Here is a 20,483-nt window from a genome sequence, read left to right on the forward strand (position 1 = left end):
AAACGGAGAGGAGCGGCAGGCAAAGGTGAGAGGCAGACTCGGGAGATGTCGCGCTGCGGGGTGCACGGGACCAACCCACGACACCATCACCGTCATCATGCACGGAGCCTGCCTCACCCGCTCGGCGGGGGTGGGGGGAACGGCAGGTACAGCGTGAACCCCCCCCCACCCCCCGTCATCCCCTTGTGTGTGAAGCCCAAGCGTTTTTGACCCGTGCATGAAACGCGCGACAAAGTTGTTCCACCAAAGGCATTGCACGCGCCAACACACGCGCGCACACACAGATCCGCACGTACACACAGATCCGCGCGTACACACAGATCCGCGCGTACACACAGAACCGCGCGTACGCACAGATCCGCGCGTACGCACAGATCCGCGCGTACGCACAGATCCGCGCGTACGCACAGATCCGCGCGTACACACAGATCCGCACATACACACAGATCCGGCGTACACACAGATCCGCGCGTACGCACAGATCCGCGCGTACGCACAGATCCGCGCGTACGCACAGATCCGCGCGTACGCACAGATCCGCGCGTACACACAGATCCGCGCGTACACACAGATCCGCGCGTACACACAGATCCGCGCGTACACACAGATCCGCGCGTACACACAGATCCACGCGTACGCACAGATCCGCGCGTACGCACAGATCCGCGCGTACGCACAGATCCACACGTACACACAGATCCGCGCGTACACAGAGATTGGCACAACACCCCACCGGCCCACCGCATGGACTTTAACAGACTGTTGGGGCAAGTGCTGTTAGCGAAAGTCATAACCTGGCCAAAGCCGTGACCTGACCACGGATATTTAAGGCATAAGCGCGCGCACATTTTGGAGCCACGCGCCGAGGGATTGAGCATTAAACGAAGGGTCGACACGCAACAGTAATACCCTTCACTTATTAATCACCTTCATTTTTCGAGGAAAGCCTCACTCATCAAGACTCCTTCAAGCCGGTTCTGCGTTCGAATGTTCGATCAATTCCACGAACGGGTGGTGCTTTGACGTGTGGCAGACAAAGCGGAGTAATTAATAAAACAATTAAGTGCAAGAGCATTTCGTGACACTCAAATATTCGCACACATGCATCCAATAGGCGTTGCGTAATATGAGTTTACCTTGCGGGCTCGGCGGCCTTGCGAGTTTCACAGATCTGCGCATGAATGACCAAACCCACCACACTCATCGCATCCCCGTCCTTCAGTCCATGCCACCGCGGTGTAACGCGCACGCACGTGGCGGAGTGGTTAGAACGCCGCACTTTGAACTCGCTTTGAACTCGCCAACCTGAGTTCGATTCCCAACCACAGCTAATAACATATCCGAAAGAAACGCGGGGGCGCTCCACCCGCCCTGGAACCCTTTGGCGAAACCCGCACTGACTACTGGAAAACTGTGGTAAAAAAGAGCTTCATAGATCATCGGATTTTGTCCAGAATAAAATATAGATTCTGAAGTAGGATAGGATGGTGGCCAATGGGCTATACTCAATTACGAAGTGGCAGCTAAGGGAAGAAACCCATCCGAACGGAGGTGGAGCAATGAAATCATTTGCGTGCATCTTTCTATGTGGATGATTGCATCATGCCCAGTACCAGAGTCCTGAATCGAGTAGTGGATTTACATGACAATTATTCGTATTATTAATGCGAATCTCAAGACAAAGTGTGTGTGTTTTTTTAACAAGCGTGGCCACTTAACATATCGCACAGGAACGGCGTGGTTGAATTCGGATGAAGGAAAACAAAATGCGTGCCAGATGATGATGATATTAATCTGAGGTGTATTAACAGCTTTCACTCGAGCCGTATAGTATCCGTGGACGTGGTCGAGGGATAACCGTATGCATGCCGCACGCGTAGGCAGCCCTTCGTAGTCCGCGCTGTTATCTATTTACACGGCAGACGAATTTCGAGTGTTGCATACACAGCATGTCGCCACCACCACCACCACCACCACACACTTTCTCTATAATGACGCCCTCTATAATCAGTCCGTGCTTTGTCAATCCACTCCTTGACGAGCGCCTCCCCGTGGCTTGCGTGTCGTGGGGGCTGATTGAACATACTTCACCACTCTCGGCTCATTGCGGGTTGGCGAATGGAGGAGGTCGCATAGACGTGCGTTCACCGGCATAGACAAATTACAGTACAACAATGAGAGATTTCGATTTAAAGCTTTCGTGACTGCAGGGATTCATCTTCTTGGTTCTTTCGGTAAAGTCACGTAGAATGGAAATAATAAAATAATACAAATAAAACATAATAAAATAATTCTCACGACGTTGCGGCCACAACGCAAGCAGCCGTCTTCAGGTGAAGAACAGGTCTGTCTATGTGGATTATTGCATCATGCCCAGACGCTGTGTTTCTGACAGACCTGTTCTTCACCTGAGGACGGCTGCTTGCGTTGTGGCCGAAACGTCGTGAGAATGTTTTTATATGTTTTATTTTTATTATTTTATTATTTCCATTCTACGTGACTTTACCGAAAGAACCAAGAAGAACAATGAGAGATGTTTGCTCCACTGCCCTCTGTGCTTTTCACGACGAAAACCCCGCAGTCTACAGCCGAAAATAGCCTCGCCGTTGCATGGTGGTCGCCCATCCAAGCACTAGCCTGGCTCAAACCTGCTTAGCTAGGATGAGGCTGCATTTCTTCAAAGGCGTAATCATTGAAAGCGCAGTACTGTGTTGCCCTTTGCCTGAAATGGCTTCATTGGACATCTATGAACAAGAGCTTTATAGCTCATCGGATTCCACATACAATATTCTGATTATGAGTGGCAGCACACACCATTGTCAAACATCGCCATCTTCATTCGGCAGCTCATGACGACCACCCGATGGTTCTGCACACTCGGACGGCGAGATTTGGACCTCGAGGATTCGCGCTCGCCTACTCACCCACCCACTCACCTACTCACCCACCCACTCACCTACTCACCCACCCGCTCACCTACTCACCCACCAACTCACCGGTCCGTCAGCCTGGAACTCACCTACCCACATACTCACCTACTCACCCACCCACTCACCTACTCACCCACCCACTCACCTACTCACCCACCAACTCACCGGTCCGTCAGCCTGGAACTCACCTACCCACATACTCACCTACTCACCCACCTACTCACCTACTCAGCGGTCAATCGGCCTGGAACTTACATAACCACTAACTCACATACTCATCCACCCACTCACTTACTCAGCAGTCAATCGGCCTGGAACTTACCTACCCACCCACTCATCTACTCACCCACCCACTCACCTACTCAGCGGTCCATCAGCTTGAAACTCAATGCAGCTACGCGATGTTCGAGACTATTCACAGAAATGTAACAAGTTCAGCAGAAAACGTGAGACAAACATGTTAAATAGAGCTCACAATGTTCTTTGATTCTTTCGGTAAAGTCACGTAGATAGGAAAAAAAAAATTACGACGTTTGGATCATAACACAAGCGATCGTCATTTTTTTCCCTCCTGATGACGATCGCTTGTGTTGTGATCGAAACGTCATAGTCTTTTGTTTCTTTTTTAATGAATTTTAACCTATCTACGTGACTTTACCGAAAGACCCAAATAATATGATTTCCTGCAGTCACGAAAGCTTTAAGTCAAGAGCTCACAATACATGAATATTGCGCACTTGTGATAACCTCGGCTATAAGAGTCGCGGCGTTTGTAAAGGTACATCGTTCTGGAGGAAATGGATTGCGATGTTTGGCCAGTTACATTCGTGAGTGTTTATCTTGTGAGAGGAAACGGTGCCCTTAGGGAAAACACACCACGCACTTACCTCGTAGCCCAAGCCTGTGACACACCCGGGATTCATAGATCGTCTCCTATCCAACCAAGTGCTTATCATGCTCAACTCTACTTAACTTCAAACTTGATTTGAAGCTTTCGTGACTGCAGGAATTACTCTTTGGTTCTTTCGGTAAAGTCACGTAGAAAGAAAATAAAGTAGATAATGGAATACGACGTTTTGATTGCAACACACGCAATCGTCATCAGGTAGAAAACAAACCTCGTGAACTTAGAAACAATGCAACACAGAGAGTCGGCTAACAAAACTACTTAACTTCCAACATAACTTCTATTTAACTTCCAATATCTGACGCTTTTATGGTGGTTTTGACCTCAATAAAACGTTGTCTCTGTACGTAACATAGGTTAAGTAACATAGATTGCGTAACATAGATTACGTACAAAATCTTTACTTACACTCAGATGAGAGACCACTGATATAAAACAAATCTTTAGACAGATCCTGTGGTACAAAAAACTAAACGTGTCATACAATTAGCAGTACGGTGACACGAACAGGACAATCGTAAAAATAAAGATCGGAACACAACGTGGAACTTTGAAAAATAAAATAAACATGAAACGTTTATCTCAAATCTATTTTCTTTCAAACAGTTTTTTTGTACTCTTTGGTTCAGTTTGTTGCTTAGACTGTTGTCCTTCCCTCGCACATTCCTATAGCACCGTTGGCTACGTACGGTAAGAAAGAAGTTCAACATAACACAAACTCGTTGCAGAGGTTCGTGGTTCGAATCGAAGCGACCGCCCCGATTAATACCGCCGGTGTTGTCTGTAAACATTTATAAACCGTCTGCCCCGCTTCGCAGTGGGGCGTCAAGCGATCCGCTTGACGTCGTTCGCGAGACTATGCCATTGTGTGCGTCGCGTCTGTGTCGACGGTATCTAAATAAACAACAAAAAATTAACCCGTAAAAACTAAGTTTTTCACTATAAATCCTTTATATGCATGGCATCGGTTTTATTTTATTATTCAATTCTGTTTTTCTTGAGTAAGAGTTTCATTTTTATCACATTGGTATTTTAAATTAAATATGAATTTTTTTTTTCATAAAAAAGTGGAAAATTTTGGAATTTTTTTCACGAAAATAAATTGTCACGCACAACGAGTCTGTGTGCAAAATGTTAGTTCGATTGGATCACGGGAAGTGGGTTAAAAAACGACCGAAAGATTTGCACTGTCGTAAGCACGCAAGCAAGCAAGCAAGTGAACTTAATATAAAGGATTTAAAAATTACAACGCATTCGACTCATCTGGGATTATACGTAGTAACCATCGCCCTCGCCCCACTCTCCACTGGTTAATACATTCCCCAGGTCACGTACGCCAATGACACTCCCTTGACTTCTCACCTGCTCATGCAAAAATCAACATGGCGATTGCGCAAAAGGGTCACGTCATCTGATAAAAGCCAACCCACCAGAGTCAATCGGACACCCTACATACTCAACAGCGTACGCAGTGCTCCATCATTCATTCTGTGGCCATCACATCAACTTCCTTGAGCCCATGTTGGAAGCGTGCTCGTTACAGATCTTGCTGGATTACCTGTAATCTGCAATTCTTTCTAATGCCGTCATCAATACCAACAGCAACTGCCACTGTAATACTGCAATTTCAGCATTACAATGGCAGTATTACATAACGTGCATGGGGATGATCCATTCGATTTCAATGCCTCGACATATCGCACACCAATCTAAATACGCTAATAACATCTTTCAAACACTCCGCTTTGTAATACGGGGAGCCGACACTATTTTTTTCCCTTCACAAAATTCAATCACCTGTTGAGATGCAAGTAAGAGTGTCATTAGAAATCAGTGGGGTGTCTATGAATTGATCACCTCGTATTATAACACATGTCGACTTTAGCCTGATTCAGTGCAACGTTGCCGCTTAAAATGCCGCCGATGATGTTGGTTGGTCTCGAGTCTAGATTGTATTGCATGCTCATATTTCTTTTTGATCGGATATTTCACACCAATCGTTCACTATTCCCTGCGCACATGCGCACTGTTGTGATGGCTTTTGTTTGCTTCTTTTAATTTCATGTTTTTCTCCCCCCCCCTACACCGACCCACGATAATTATCCCACAAGACAAATGATCCACTCGAAGACAGTGAGCAGCGTAACACATTCGTGTTAGAGAATGGCCCACGGAATTGGACATCAGAGAGCTACCTCTGATATCCCTACTGGACATCTGTGAAACTACTGGACATATGTGAAAAATAGCTTCATCGGTAATCGGATTCCTCCAGTATAAGTACATTTTCTTCTTCGTCAAGTGATCTCGGTCCAACACAGCAGTGGTTAGAACTTTCCCTCTCAGCCGCTCTGCATATGAGAGTAATGCTCGTCGCATAATAGTCCATGGGTATTAAAATTCATAGAGATAGAATTTAGGCAAATGAAGTTACAAATTTGTATGTGATTAGTTGTTGTTGTGTAGTCATTTGGTGACCGGGTTAAGACCGTCAGACTCGCTACAATTGAAGCAGAATATGCATTTAAACCGGAGGAATCCGATGAGTTATGAAGCTCTTTTACACAGATGTCCAGCAGGGTCGGGGTCATAATGTTACAACAACAAACAAAACAAAAACACGATAGGAGTGCTCAGTATAGGAAAGGTAAACAAATCACGTAAAAAATAATACGAATTAAACTAAACCATTTTTTCATCTTACCGGGTAAAGGCCATTGAGCTATTAGCTTATTTTTCAGTAGCGACATGGCCACAAATGAGAGCTCAACGAAGTGGCCTATTACGTGGCAATTTATAGCAGCCGAGTAATCCAGTTCAAACACAGCGGCTGCATGGATCGATCCAAAGATTCCAGCGGTGCCAGCTCAGCGCCCTGACCTCCAAAGCCACCGCGTCACCACTCTCTGACGCGTGGCTCTATGCCGTCACGTATCTCTCTCTCTCTCTTAACATCCCGCGATGAACTCGAACCCGAAGCCAAGAGGCCCTTGGGCGCTATGCTCGAGTCGGGGTCCCTTGCTCGGCAATCATAACATATCGAGGGGCGGGTGGAGGAGGTTTAAGGGTGAGAGGGGACGGAGGTTGAAGCAGTGTGGCCGGTGACTGATCTTTTATTCCGATAAAAAATGGTTCTGCTCGGGTTTTTGTGCGTGCGTGTGTGTATCCTCAAAGTCCACCGAAGCCTTGCGCCGTGGTGGCGGACCCTGCCGTTTAGTGATTGAAGGCGACTGTTGAAACAAACAAAAAACATTTATTTTTATTTTACCAGGTAAGGCCCACTGATCTCTATTGCGATTTTTCAGAAGCGACCTGGCCACGACTGATAACTCAACGAAGTGGCTTATCACGTGGATTTTTATATCAGCCCAATACTCTAACGCATGTTTCTAAATGTGGAGGGAAAACCCAGAAGAGCCGGAAAAGAATCCACGCGACCACCGGGTAGAGAGAGAGAGACACGCAAACTCCAAAAAAAACCCCAGCAGGCGTCAGGGTCGGGTTCGAACCCACCACCTCCTCCATACCGGACGAGGTAGTGACTTATTATATCACTGCACTATGAACATAGCGGGCACAGTTGGATTCCTGATCATGGCAAATACCAGTGGCATGTGAACATAGGTCGACATTGGCCTTAAATGCGGTGTTAAAAAAAACACACGCATCAATGGGGATACAAAGAGGCGCCCGGGAGTAGTTCTTGCCACATCACTCGCCTTGTGCGTCCAGCACGGGTTTCATATTTGCTCGCTAACATCAATTGCCGCGACCCTCTGAGTGGCTAAACGGGTTATCTTCGTGGTCTTGTTCTTTTTAAATCCTTTATATTAAGTTCACTTGCTTGCTTGCTTGCGCGCTTACAACCCACTTCCCGTGATCCAATCGAGCTGACATTTTGCACACAGACTCGTTGTGCGTGACAATTTATTTTTGTGAAATTTTTTTTCCATAACTTTACACTTTTTAGGATTTTTTAAAAATATTTAATTACCAATTGCTTAATGGTGGCAGGCAATCATCTGACCCATAGGTGGCAGCCATCTCAAGCCAGAGGACGAGAGGACTCTAGCCGCCACGCATATAAAGGATTTATAGTGAAAAACTTTGTTTTTACTGGTTCATTTTTTAATACTGCACGACCACGGCGTCTCTGGCATTGGAGCTGCGTATCGGCCATTAAATAGCTACTTTAAAAGTCATACACTCCTTGATACATCTCAACTACGGTTCCAGGAAAGCATTACTGAGCCTTAAGACGTTCTCTTTTATTTTCAGGAGGGTGCCGCCCTGGGAGGCTTGACCGAATTCCCTTTGAAACATAACAACAAAGTTTGTACAGACGTGTCCATGAACCCTAGTCCATGTGCGGGTTCCGATGCCATCCCCTGGTGACCTCGCAGCCCAGAGGGGGCAATGAGAGCTTCACACAAATATACCTGTGCGGGGTTTTTGTTTTTCTTTTTTTGGTGAAGCTTGCGAGTTTCACGCAGAATCTACACGTGATCCACCAACCCTTGCCTGCCGAAGCGCCGGATCGCAGGTTGTGCACAACCACCACGCCCCGGCCACGACAAAAACAATGACATTGAGTCTTGACTTAAAGCTTTCGTGACTGCGGGAATTTATACTCTTTGGGTCTTTCGGTAAAGTCACGTAGATAGAAAAATAAGAAAATAATGTTTAAAAAATCACGACGTTTCGATCGCTATATTTCTTCCTACCTCAGCAATCCGCCTGCTCTATTTCTTCATCTGAAGACGATTGCTTGCTTTATCATTTTTCTATCCACGTGACTTCAACGAAAGACCCAAAGAGTAATTACATCGAGTTCAATTAATGTACGCAGCACGCTGTACGTAATCCATACGGTTAGTGGTGGCGATGATGATGATGACGATGATGCTCGAGGGACACATTAACAACTCTTCTTTGTTTCACACCAGACGCCACCTCGAGGCGAACATAATGCGTTCACGCCGTCAGCACCCACGGAGCTGAGGGGAGAGGGTACGGCGAGCACGAGAGAAGACTGGGACGGAATCGCGCCGAGAGCAAACGGCGCACCCCAAAGTGCGGACGGGTAGATGGACGCATGGGTCACGGGGGCTGCATCGCCTGGCCTGCGGTTAGCGAGTGAGAGGGGGGGTGGGGCACCGGGGATGGGTGAATGGAGAGATCCTAGTGTAGATAGATAGATGGATGGGAAGGGTTGGGTCTGGTTGACAAGGGAAAGAGGGATGGATGAATGGGAGGGAGGATTTGTGGAGTGTATGCGGGTTGGTGGTGGGGGGTGCTGGGGGTACGTACGGGACGGGCTCGAGGTAGAGAGATGGAGGGTGGGAGGAGGAGGAGGAATATCGTCTTAATAATTCATGAGCGCTTTTTGACGTCACTACAAGCGCTGCAGCGCAGAGGCGCTCGGCGTGCTGACAACATCGAGGGCTGTGGAGCGAGCTCAAGAGTGGGAGTGAGTGAGTGAGAGAGGGAGGGAGGAGAGGGAGAGGGGGAGAGAGCGAGGACTAAAGGAGAGAGAGAGAGAGGGAGGGAGGGAGACTCCGGACATCTGCCTCACCGCAAACGCTCTCGCAGTCGGGCAGCCTCAACGCTGCTCCGCGTTCTCCACTGACGCCCGCTTCGCGCAGATGTCGCTCCAGTCAGAAGCGGGGCTTTTCCTCCTCTGCCCCTTTTGTTCGCCGAATTGATGTCCTGTTGTTTTTGCTATACGAGTGTATATTTATTAGTTTGATTATTATTGTTTAGAAATCCCGTCTTCATATTGGGGGGGCGGTGGAGGCGAGGGGGGGGGGCAGCTGTAGTGAGGTTGGCGAGGAGAAGAGGTGAAACCGCGCGCGGGATCGACGGAGAAAACGAGAGGATTTCTGACCCCAAAGGTGAGATGATTTAATGGCAGCAGTCGATTAAAGGCACGCGACAGTACTTAAGCGTGAATATTGATCAATGCGCGAATGTACTTCTGAGTTTTGTGAATGAAACACGCAAAAAAGGCACACGCAAGGCTGTCGATGAAAGAAGCTGTCGATGTGTTACAATGCGCGCGGCTTTCTCATTTCTCACGGCGCGGTAATTCATTTCGTCAAACGAAGACGCTGAAAATTGCACCGCCTCTATGTAAACAAGCATTGGTTTGCAGACGACTATTTCGCGGTTGTTCGGCGCACTCTTTGGCAGTGAAATTACATTTCGAGGTCTTAAGCTTCGCGTTCGGGAAGAATATGCGTAAAAGGGGGGGACATGATTTGCGTAAAACCACGGGGAGATTGCGCGAGAGAGGTCGAGAGAGATGCGGCTCCTTACCTGTGAACCTGTGAGACCATGTCCCTGGCGTAGTTCTCGCCACTCCCGGTACGAAAGGCGTGAATAACTCAAACCCCACGCGCGGGGTAAGTGTACTCTGCCTACAAGTGTGTATACTTGTGCCGCCGTAGCGCAAGACGGTGGGCACGAGTTCTGAAACGGCATACGCGCCACCCACACCGTGTGTCTCACCACATCACCAGCAGGGATACGCGCCACCCATACCCTGTGTCTCACCACACCACCAGTAGGGATACGCGCCACCCACACCGTGTGTCTCACCACACCACCAGCAGGCATACGCGCCACTCACACCCTGTGTCTCACACCAAACCACACCTGTCGACCATGCACCCTCCCCCAACTGTGTCTTTGGGCCACGCACGGGGAAGCGAGACGCGAGCGAGGTGGCCGGCCGAGTGATTTGTGGACACGAGTTCAGTGCCGTCTCGCCCCGCCCGCAGATGGTGACGATCGCGACAGGTCCAGTGGCTCGTGTTTGAATGTTCGTTCGAATGTCGGTTCGAGCTTTTTTTCCAGAAGTGGTCCCTTGTTGTTTACACAGCGTGCGCGGACATTCAGAGCAAGTGACGCTGCAGCCTCCCTGCTACAATAGCGGTGCGCAATTTAAGTCGAGGGTAAACGACGACCTCTCACCGTTTAATCTTCTCGCTCGCTTTCCCCCTCTCGCCGGGAGTGACAGCTCTCCACAAATACCATGAAGTGATCCTATTGTGTACACACAATGCACACATATGCACGATTACACATATATAGCAAGCACTTGCTATAGAGAGGCAACTACTGTGCGTTTCGGACAAAGATTCCCCCATATTGCGTTTTACAGACTGTTGGGGCGAGTGCTGTTAGTGAACACCTATGAAGGCCGTCGCGGAACAAGAGTAAGTGGGTGGCCAGCACCACAGCACACCGCACAAGATACAGGCTCATTTAAGGATAAGTCAACCTAGAGGAGTACCAGGGACAGTTCGGGTGAGCGGGAATCGAACTCTGTGTAGCGCAGTGCTTCGTTCAACTCGTGATTTTCACAGTAAATGTACAGGTGTCCCCACCCGTCACTAACCTTCATACAGTACTCGATTAAAACAAGCAGCGAGAGCACGTAACACCGCGGGGATATGGAAGCGATGGAATCAGCTCCCTGTACAAGGGGTTCTAGATGGAGTGGATTGTTAACTTCGTTATGATAGACGGTGGCTGATGATGAACATGATACAACAGCAGATGCACTCGGTGGCGAAGAAGTGGCTGCCCTAGCCTAACCCCCCCTCCCGCCCCATCGTGTGCCGTGTCGGACTTCATAGGTGCTCGCTAACAGCACTTGCCCCTCAATAGTCGATCAAAACTATCGGTGGTAGGTGGGTTGGGCTGTGTGTCGAGTGTGTCGAGTGAGGAGGGCGGTGCGTGCCGGACTATGAGGGCCTCTGCATCTCGTGCCAGGCACTCCATCACGGCAGTAATTTTCGAGTTGTCACCGTCGCCTTTCCCTTGCGCGAACATTTTTTTCGTCTTTGTCCCCAGGAACAGCCTCACGCATTATTCCTGGCTGCTGTTGTGGGGCGGTTTTCTTTCCTTTTCACGGGTCTGCCTGTATGGACGTTAGGCTGGACAGAGTGTTGGGGCAAGTGCTGTTAGCGAGCACCTATAAAGGCCGGCACGGCACACGAGGGGGGTGTGTGTCCAACACCACGCCTGGCTGCCTTTGGCGGTGTTAACACACCGCACCAGCTACTCATTTCAGGCTGAGTCGACCTAGGGCATGCCCAGGGTCCGGTTCAGATAATCGCCACTGGGTGTTGGTCGTGAGCGGGAATCGAACTCGGGGCGCCGGGTTCGTAACGCAGCGCGCTAACCGCTACACTACCACTCTCCACAACATACGCAGACACACACACACATATGTGTACACACATATATATACATACACATGCAAAAGATCCCCCCCCGCCCTCCCCCGTATAGCCTCCACAGCAAACTGTATAGACCGCTGTACAAAATAATGAGACTGGGACAGGCGCTGTTCGGGGAGCTTCTATTAAAAGGCCATAACGTGTTGGCAGCACCGCGTCCGGCCGCCTTTGTCTCCCTCCCCCGCAGACACCACACACCACACAACACACACACCAGTTAGCTGCTCATTTGCAACTTGAGTCCACATGGAGGAGATGTGGGAATTGTTCCGTGGCAGGGACTAGACACGGGGTTTTGTTGCTAGTGGCCTAAACACTACAAAGACAAAGATCCCCCGTCTAGCTTGGAACAGACTGTTGGTGCACGTGCTGTTAGCGAGCACCTATGAAGGCCGGCACGGCACACGAGGGGGTGGTAGGTGGCCAGCATCACACACGGCCGCCTCTGTCTCCCCAGTAGCGATGTTTACACATTCGCACCAGTCACTAATTTGAGGCTGAGTCAACCTAGGGGATGCCCAGGACCGGTTCAGATAATCGCCACTGGTGTTGGCCGTGAGCAGGAATCGAACTCGGGTCCGCCGGGTTGGTAGCGCTAACCGCTACACTACCGCTCACCATACAGCTACAGTATACACTCACACACACGCGACATAGGATGCAGGCTTTCGCCGACTTGTATAGTGTGATACCTTCTCTTTAATATTTTATTTGCTACATTCGCAGGCAACGGACACTTAGCTTTCAGACTTAGTTGTACGTTGTCTCAGCCTAGCTATAAATTGTGATATAAACCTCACTGGTCCTCCACGCGGACAGCCCAAGTAAATTGTTAGACCGTGTCGGGAAATTGCTCTTGGCGAGCACCTATTAAGGTGGAGGGGATGCGATCACCATCACCACGGCAACTCGATCTGTGTCTGCATTACTCGCAATAAGCCGTTGACACCAACCCACTCGTTCAGGGGTGGGGAACGTCCGGCCCGCGGGCCGTATGAGGCCCGCGAAATAATTTGGTGTGGCCCTGCCAAGGCAACCGCAGGCGGGACTCGAAATTCAATAAATCTAGGAGCAAACCTGGAAAAGCAGTTGCGAGTAGCAACATCATCAATACCGGCTAGCATCACACGCCTCGCCAAAGAGAAGCAGTTCCAGCCATCACATTAGGGGTGAGTTAATGAAATGTTTGACCAAATATAACGGGCTAATTTTTTAGTTGATAATTTTGTATGGCCTGCGAATGATGTTATAAACATCCAAATGGCCCTTGTCAGAAAAAAGGTTCCCCACCCCTGCACAAGTTAATAATTTAAGGCTGAGCCGACTTAGGGCGGAGACGCAGAACAGATTCAGATGACATGGCAGCGAATCGAACCGAGGTTACTGGCATCCTAGCGCATATCACTCAGCCACCAGTGTGCGCGTGTAAACGCACGTACACACACACACATTTAGTGCAAAAACAAACATTTCAAGTCGGGCATTGCAGACTGTTAGGGAACATCCATTGAGGTCGGCAACGTCGCACGAGGGGTTTGTGTCGCCACCATAACGCCCGGCCGCCTTTGTCTCGCCAGTGCTGATGTCTAACACGTCGCACCAGATACTGTCCTCATTCGAGGCTCAGTCTACCGCCTTTAAATGATCACTCGCCACCGACGGCCGAGTGATAATTTAACTCGGACCTTTTTTTTTCCGGGTTCGTAGTGGTTAGTGCGCTAACCGCTGCGCCACCGCTCCCCACTATAAAACACGCACACTGGTATATGACGAGTTATCTGTTCGTTCAGTCACACGGACACGGCACACAGCCTCAAGGTAACACGCTCCATTCATTTGACAAGTGGTGCGCACACGCGCACACACACATCGCGCGCGCGTGATGTCGCCGTCTTTGCGTTGCTTCGCCACGGAGACCGGGCAACTGCCGCGACCCCCAGGCCAGATCGTCATCCTTCTGCCACGCAGCATCCCTCCACCCGAAGATTTAAACGAACGTCAATTAATACCGCTCTCTATTCTCGCAAACAACCCAAGCAGCGCAGCGGCACCAGTGGGGGCCTTAAGCGTGGTTGGCACCACTGGTCCCGGTGCAACAATTGGGAATGAAATGGGGGTCACCTTTTCAGTGCACCCCCCCCACCCAACCACCGCTTCTTTGTAGCCTCGTGGATCCCGTTGCAATTGCACCGCCTGCACACTCGACAATACAGCCACCGGCGACCACAAATTTATTAGCTAAACGAAGTGTCGGCCACAACGAGTGCGTTGCAGCCAGCGATGAATTTACTCGAGCCGACCTTATTTATTGCTTCACGATGGTTCAGCGTGTGCGTCTTGCAGAGCGACGCACACGCGCCGTGTAATGAAAGGTTATGGGGCTATGCTCATGGGCTACGTGACCCTGACCAAAGAATAACGTGAGGCCTTCACATCTCTCATCACCACCGAATGGTAATGATCATCCCCTCGCTTCTCGTGCCCCTTGCACCCTTCATATCATGGCCACGGGAGACAGAGGTGGCTTACCCCCTGTAAACCCAATAGTGCTGTGAAATACCATAAAGGAAGATCACCGAAGGGATGATACACTGTTTCATTGTGAGCGGAGCACACTCGCCAACCGAACGCTCGCTCTAACCTAGCCAACAAAACAATCGCACTTTAGTTCGCGCATTGATCCTAAATAATGAGTCAAACGGCCACTCGTATTAGAACTCTCACTGATGTAATATTAACCAAATGACCAACAAGCCTCGAGTACGAGCCTAATCAGTGACCCCAATCCTAACAAACTAGCCAGCCAAACCCGAGTGTCTATCACTGGCTCCAACAATAACAAATGAGCCAAACCAGCCACCTAGTACGGTCCTAGCCCTTCGTCCCCGCTGACCCTAAGCCTGTCTCTAACCCCATCTCCAAGTCTTCGCGAGGGCTCTCTTTCATTTAGCGTCTGCCTTTCAGTTTTGTGTTTTCAGCCGCCTGGGTAAATGGAGCGAATGCTCAAATGTCCTGGGTTGCCCCCATGGACAGACCCATGGGACCCACAGGGCATGAGAGAAAGGGCCCTCTCTGATACAAGCGTATATGAAAACCGATGTTTTTTTAATATACTTTTTACAGACAGTTATTTCAAGTTATGAATTCCTTTTATTTAGAACCAGGCAAAAGACCATTACACTGAATGATAACTGCTCTTCATATGGGTATGTGTACTGTATATGCATGTAATTATGCTCACACCAGAAATGTGTATTTTGGTATCAGTGATGTAGAGCATAAAAACCAATGTTGCTGGTGCAATGAGCTAAAACAATGCATACCAGCATACGTTATCATCAAATGATTTGGTACCACCACTGGGAGATAAGGAATATCTCTACCTTTCTGGCTGCTGGCCTATTTCAGAAATAATTGTTTGTGTGCTCGCAAACAGCACTTGCTCCAACAGTCAGTTTAGGCCAGGGGTCGGCAACCAAAATAACAAGAAGAGCCATTTCTTTACAATTCGGTACAAAATTCAGTATTTCAAGAGCCGCAATGCATCTGAGTACATACTGTACTCACGTACATATCGTCAAGAAGCAGCCCGTAAAGAGCCGCATGCGGCTCCGGAGCCGTAGGTTGCCGACCCCTGGTTTAGGCAATGCGGGGATCGTTGTCTTGGGGAGCTGTAGTGTAGCGGTGAACGCGCTGCGCTACGAACCCGGCGACCCGAGTTCAATTCCCGCTCATGGCCACCAACGGTGAAGATTATCTGAACCCGTCCTGGGCCTCCTCCCCTAGGTCTACTCAGCCTCAAATTACACTGGTCAACACACTTTTTTCTGGCATAAGGTATTCCAACGGTTTTAAGGTAATTTTGGGGTGCTGATTCCAAATCTGGCATCAGTTTTTGTCTATCACATCAGGTTTTTGAGATATCAAATATTGCATTTTCAATAAAAACTGCAGAAGAAAAATATTAATTAAATGTGGATATCTACATAAAATGATATTATAAACACACTATCCTAAAAATACAGCACCATATTTTAAGACTAAAGCAGTCACTGACTCGCAACAACTTGCAATCATAAGTGACAGAGTTAATTTTGGGTAAAATCAATGAAAATGGGGTATGCCGATAGCATAAAAATGATGTGATAGAGCAAATCTGAGATCAGATTTGGAATCAGCACCCTGAAATTAGTCTAAAACAGCTGCAAAAGTCCAGGCCAGATTGTTTTTGTTGTTGACCAGTGTTAGTAACTAGTGCGATGTGCAAACATCGCCACTGGGGAGACAAAGGCGGTCTGGCGTGGTGCTGGCCCACATACCCCCTCGTGTGCCGTGCCGGCCATCGTAGCTGCTTCGCTAACAGCACTTGCCCCAACAGTCTGTTAAGGCTACACGGGGGATCTTTGTCTTTGAATCCACCCACAATTCATCTTTACTTTTCGACTGTGTTGACATGAAACGTCAATGGCAATTAAGATTAGGCTAGGGTAGAAAAAAACAGGGCATTTAAGCCATCACACCACCCAAAACAATGAGCATATTTCACAATGCTTTATCACCAGTCACACCAGATGGGGCCTGTTCAACGCCCACGGCCAAATATGCGGGTTCGATAAAAACAGGATTTGTTCAGAAAAGCCTGAGAGAGTATCAAGACTTCCTTTTTGCGGGATTCTGCAATTAACAATGTTTGCCAACTTCTTATGAAAATAAATATTTGTTTTTCGTAATGTGTGTGTCACCCAGAGAAAGCATGGGAAGGGATATCGCTCAAATGTGCACACAGAGAGATTCGCAAATCTATTGCCTTTGCTACCATCTCCTGGCCACCTCACAGCACCAGCGGGTTTTGGGATAAAAACAATTCCACTTGATCCACTATCCCTTGCCTGGGATAAAAAAAATTCCACTTGATCAACCATCGCTTGCCTCCAAATGTAAGTGCTGTATGTTGCGAACTTCGTTTTTGCGCCACACGTCGCAAACCGCGCTAATCGGAGGTGCGTGGAGTCAAAGGCGTGCGCAGCCACCACGCCCGGCTTCCATCACTGCGCCAGGCGACACACACGAGGTCGAGCATCTCGCAGCGTCCCAAAAACATCCATGGGGGAGCCGCGATCACAATCCGCCGTGCCACCGCGCGATCGGGCACCGGTGCCCTTCGCTCTCGGACCCTCGCGCTCGTAAACCTTTGCCTGCACTATCTGACCCCGTCTGCGACTCGTGACTCACATACAGCTCCGTGGAAATCGCTTCAAACTCGGGAGGCGCTGAAGTGTAAAGTGAATTCCGGGCATCATCATCGCAGCAGCAGCAGCAGCGGCGGATTTTGGATGGCCATCGAAGAAAGATGCTGGTCGCCACATCGCGCACTTTCAGACGCGCTTCTGCGGCCGTCTGGAACGCTCCTTGTTTCAATATTAGGAAGCCACAGGAGCTACGCACTTTGAAATCTAGATTGAAAACTCACTTATTTAGAACTGCTTTTTGCGTTTAGTTTGTTGTCCTTCCCGCGCACATCTGATGAGCACGGTTGGCAACGTACGGTGCGAAAGAAGTTCAACATGCAGACACGTTGTCGAAAGCGCAGCGTGTCTGTGTGCATGGTCCTAGAAATTGCATTTTCCCACATGCCATACAAAACTGCCTCGGCAAATAAACCTGCAGAAAGTCACAGCCCGACAATTTGCTCTTGAGAACAGTAAACCGGAGATGAAAAACGCGAAGGACAAAACAAAAGTTGCTACACCGTGTCACCATAGCGTGCTCTTTTCACGTACGATTTTTATTTTTCATGTTATGATACGTTTTTTTGTGCGGGCAGTTTTTTTTTTAGCAGATGAGAATTTGCTCATTGAATCTCGACACACGGCATCGGGGACACGTCAAGGTGCCACACTGATTGTACATTTAAAGGTTGTTGCGCTCAATGATGCTAGTCCACAAACTATCTTCTGAAAAGAGGAATGGGAAAGTTGTAATTCTGCTCCCCTACAGTAAAGAATATTTGCCAATGATACATGTTGAAAAGTCTGCAGCGATTTCGAGCGTACGAGAACTGGTGAAATAAATGTTAAGGCGTCTTCAAATGAACACAAAATACCGTGTATCTACATGTACTACCAGTTGCGTATGAATTAACACGTCACCATCGTTAGGCGATGTAAGGAAATGGCTGTAAAGGTCAGAGTTGCCTCGCTGAGGCCTATGCAGGTTTATGTAGAATTCACAGGCTGGTCCAAGATGTTAACCCTTAATATCCGACACATTCAGATGTTTTTCAGCATTGCACGCAACCACTCTGGCGGTGTGGCAAGATGTGAAATACACAAATACATAGAAAATGTTAAATTTGGAAATAATGTTTGACGAAAAAAAGAGTGCTCTTTTGTAAGTAAAGCTCAGTGTATCACTTGGTATGATAATGTAACATCTCCCGCAATTTTTTATGCGGTCGAGGGGAAATGTTTTTTCCTAATCAGATCACAATAACGCTAACATGAACTTGACATTTGTTTATTACTTCTGAGAGTAAACTCAAAAATAAGTATAGTTAATTTAAGTGATTTAAACATCGCTACTGTGGTTCAATGTAACTTCACTGCGTAATAATTTTTCTTTGGCTGGCTCTGAATACACTTCGAAAATGGGAGTGGCAATGTCACATTAAAATTAATGCACTTATGTGTGTTGAACTTCTATTGCACCGTACCTAGCCAACTGTGCTCATCGGAGGTGCGGGGGAGAGACAACAAACTTAACACAAAAAGCAGTTCTAAACAAATAAGTTTTCAATGTAGATTTGAAAGTTCATGGCTCCAGTGGCTTCCTGCGTGATGGCTTATGCTCCTTGGCAAGATCAGCAAGGTATTGTGGCTCATCTGTGTCAAACACTTTGTGTGTAATGAGTACGACCTTAGAATGTATTCGTTCGGCAATGCAACTCAGCGAGCACTGTCAAATCTTGCAGTACCCATCGCGACATGCGACAAATAATTGTGTACATGCTGCGGCTTGCTGAGATATTTTTTTTTTATTTTTTTGCCAGATATCCCGCGGAGAAGCGAGTTGTGCAATAACCGAGCCTTGTCGACACTATGCTACACGAGATAGGATGATTGTAAATCACGTCGTGGCTTTTCAATCATTTAGGCAGAATATGCATTTGCGGTGCCCTAAGTGGGCACGGCCGGTGACGTGTGTGACGCAGGTGGGCTGTGCCCAGGTTTTAAATAAACAAATCAAACCTGCGTCTTCCCGTCACGTCAAGTCGCAAGATGTGACACGTGCACTCCCATGTCGACACGTTGCTGCGTTATTGTGCAACGGATCGCAAGAGCGTATTCGAAACAGGGTATATCCAAATGTCTCATTGCTCGAGTTCGATGGCAGATGCCTCATGAAAACGGTGCTTGTGAATTGGCCTTCCTTTAAGTCAGTGTTGTCTGTCCATCACATCGGGTTTTATTAATAAGTGAAAGAACACAGATCAGTTGACAACCAGATGAGATAGAATAATTTTCTCACTTTGAAGAGCGATAAGCAATATTATTTCTGGTGGTGTCTTAAGTGGATAAAAAAATTAGGTGACACTGATATTGCATTTCAATAGGTGAACGGCAATTAAGGGATCTTGCTATGAATAACCTTTCATAAACCAGGGAATTTGTAATTCATGTGGGGGAATTAAAAATAGCATTTGCTCATAATAAAAATAGCTGTCGCTAAATATGGAGAGAGAAAAAAACGTACCTTGAGATGGGCCGACATTAAGTGGCAAGGTAACGTCACAAGGCAGCGTACATCTCATCGGATGTCAGTGACCAGCAGAGCTGAGGATATTTCAGTAAAATCTTATGGCCAGTCCAATGCAACAATTTGTAAAATGACGAAATACAAAACACATTATGGATATACATGTTCGTAGTGATGGCATATGTGCACACAGCTCATAAGTTTGCACTAAATCATTTAAAGGTTCAAACGCGAAGAGGCATGTGAAGAAATAAAATCATCACAGTTGTATCTTGAATCTACAAATAAAACTTACTTCAATATGTCATCATGTTTTGGTCTGTGAAAGTCCGGATATACTACAGCAAACAAAATTCAGTCAGAAAATGTCATTTAGGGGATGAAATTAATGTGTACGAATTGATAATACAAAATGCTTAAAAAATGATATGTGCATTCGTTTAAATCGTGGCTCATGATGCGTGAGACAACACAACATGATTCCAAGTTATTTGTAATCATTTCAAACCACATAATCCACGAGTGGCACAAAACACACTGCAATTAAATAATAATGATAATAATGTTCACATTGCTGATATCACTCTCTGGCACCTGCAGAAGCAGGGTACATGACAGAAGTTTGCCTTTTTAGTTTAATCA

At 47.7% G+C, this 20,483-nt stretch overlaps 1 protein-coding gene across 10 annotated transcripts in view; it reads left to right on the forward strand.

Annotated features, from left to right (window-relative positions):
* Positions 1–9,354: 9,354 nt before the first annotated feature.
* The window catches only part of LOC144937111 (neurexin-1-like), a 392,794-nt gene continuing 381,665 nt past the window's right edge, over positions 9,355–20,483 (forward strand). For 7 of the 10 annotated variants that reach the window (XM_078864387.1, XM_078864393.1, XM_078864390.1 and 4 more), the window contains exon 1: positions 9,356–9,731. The gene's annotated coding sequence lies outside the window, so the exon portion shown is untranslated. Of the gene's footprint in view, positions 9,732–20,483 lie in introns of all 10 variants that reach the window. The other 3 variants (XM_078864391.1, XM_078864394.1, XM_078864395.1) reach the window with 1 other exon arrangement.

Source organism: Lampetra fluviatilis, chromosome 18 (assembly GCF_964198595.1).
Source record: "Lampetra fluviatilis chromosome 18, kcLamFluv1.1, whole genome shotgun sequence".
NCBI classification, from domain to species: domain Eukaryota; kingdom Metazoa; phylum Chordata; class Hyperoartia; order Petromyzontiformes; family Petromyzontidae; genus Lampetra; species Lampetra fluviatilis.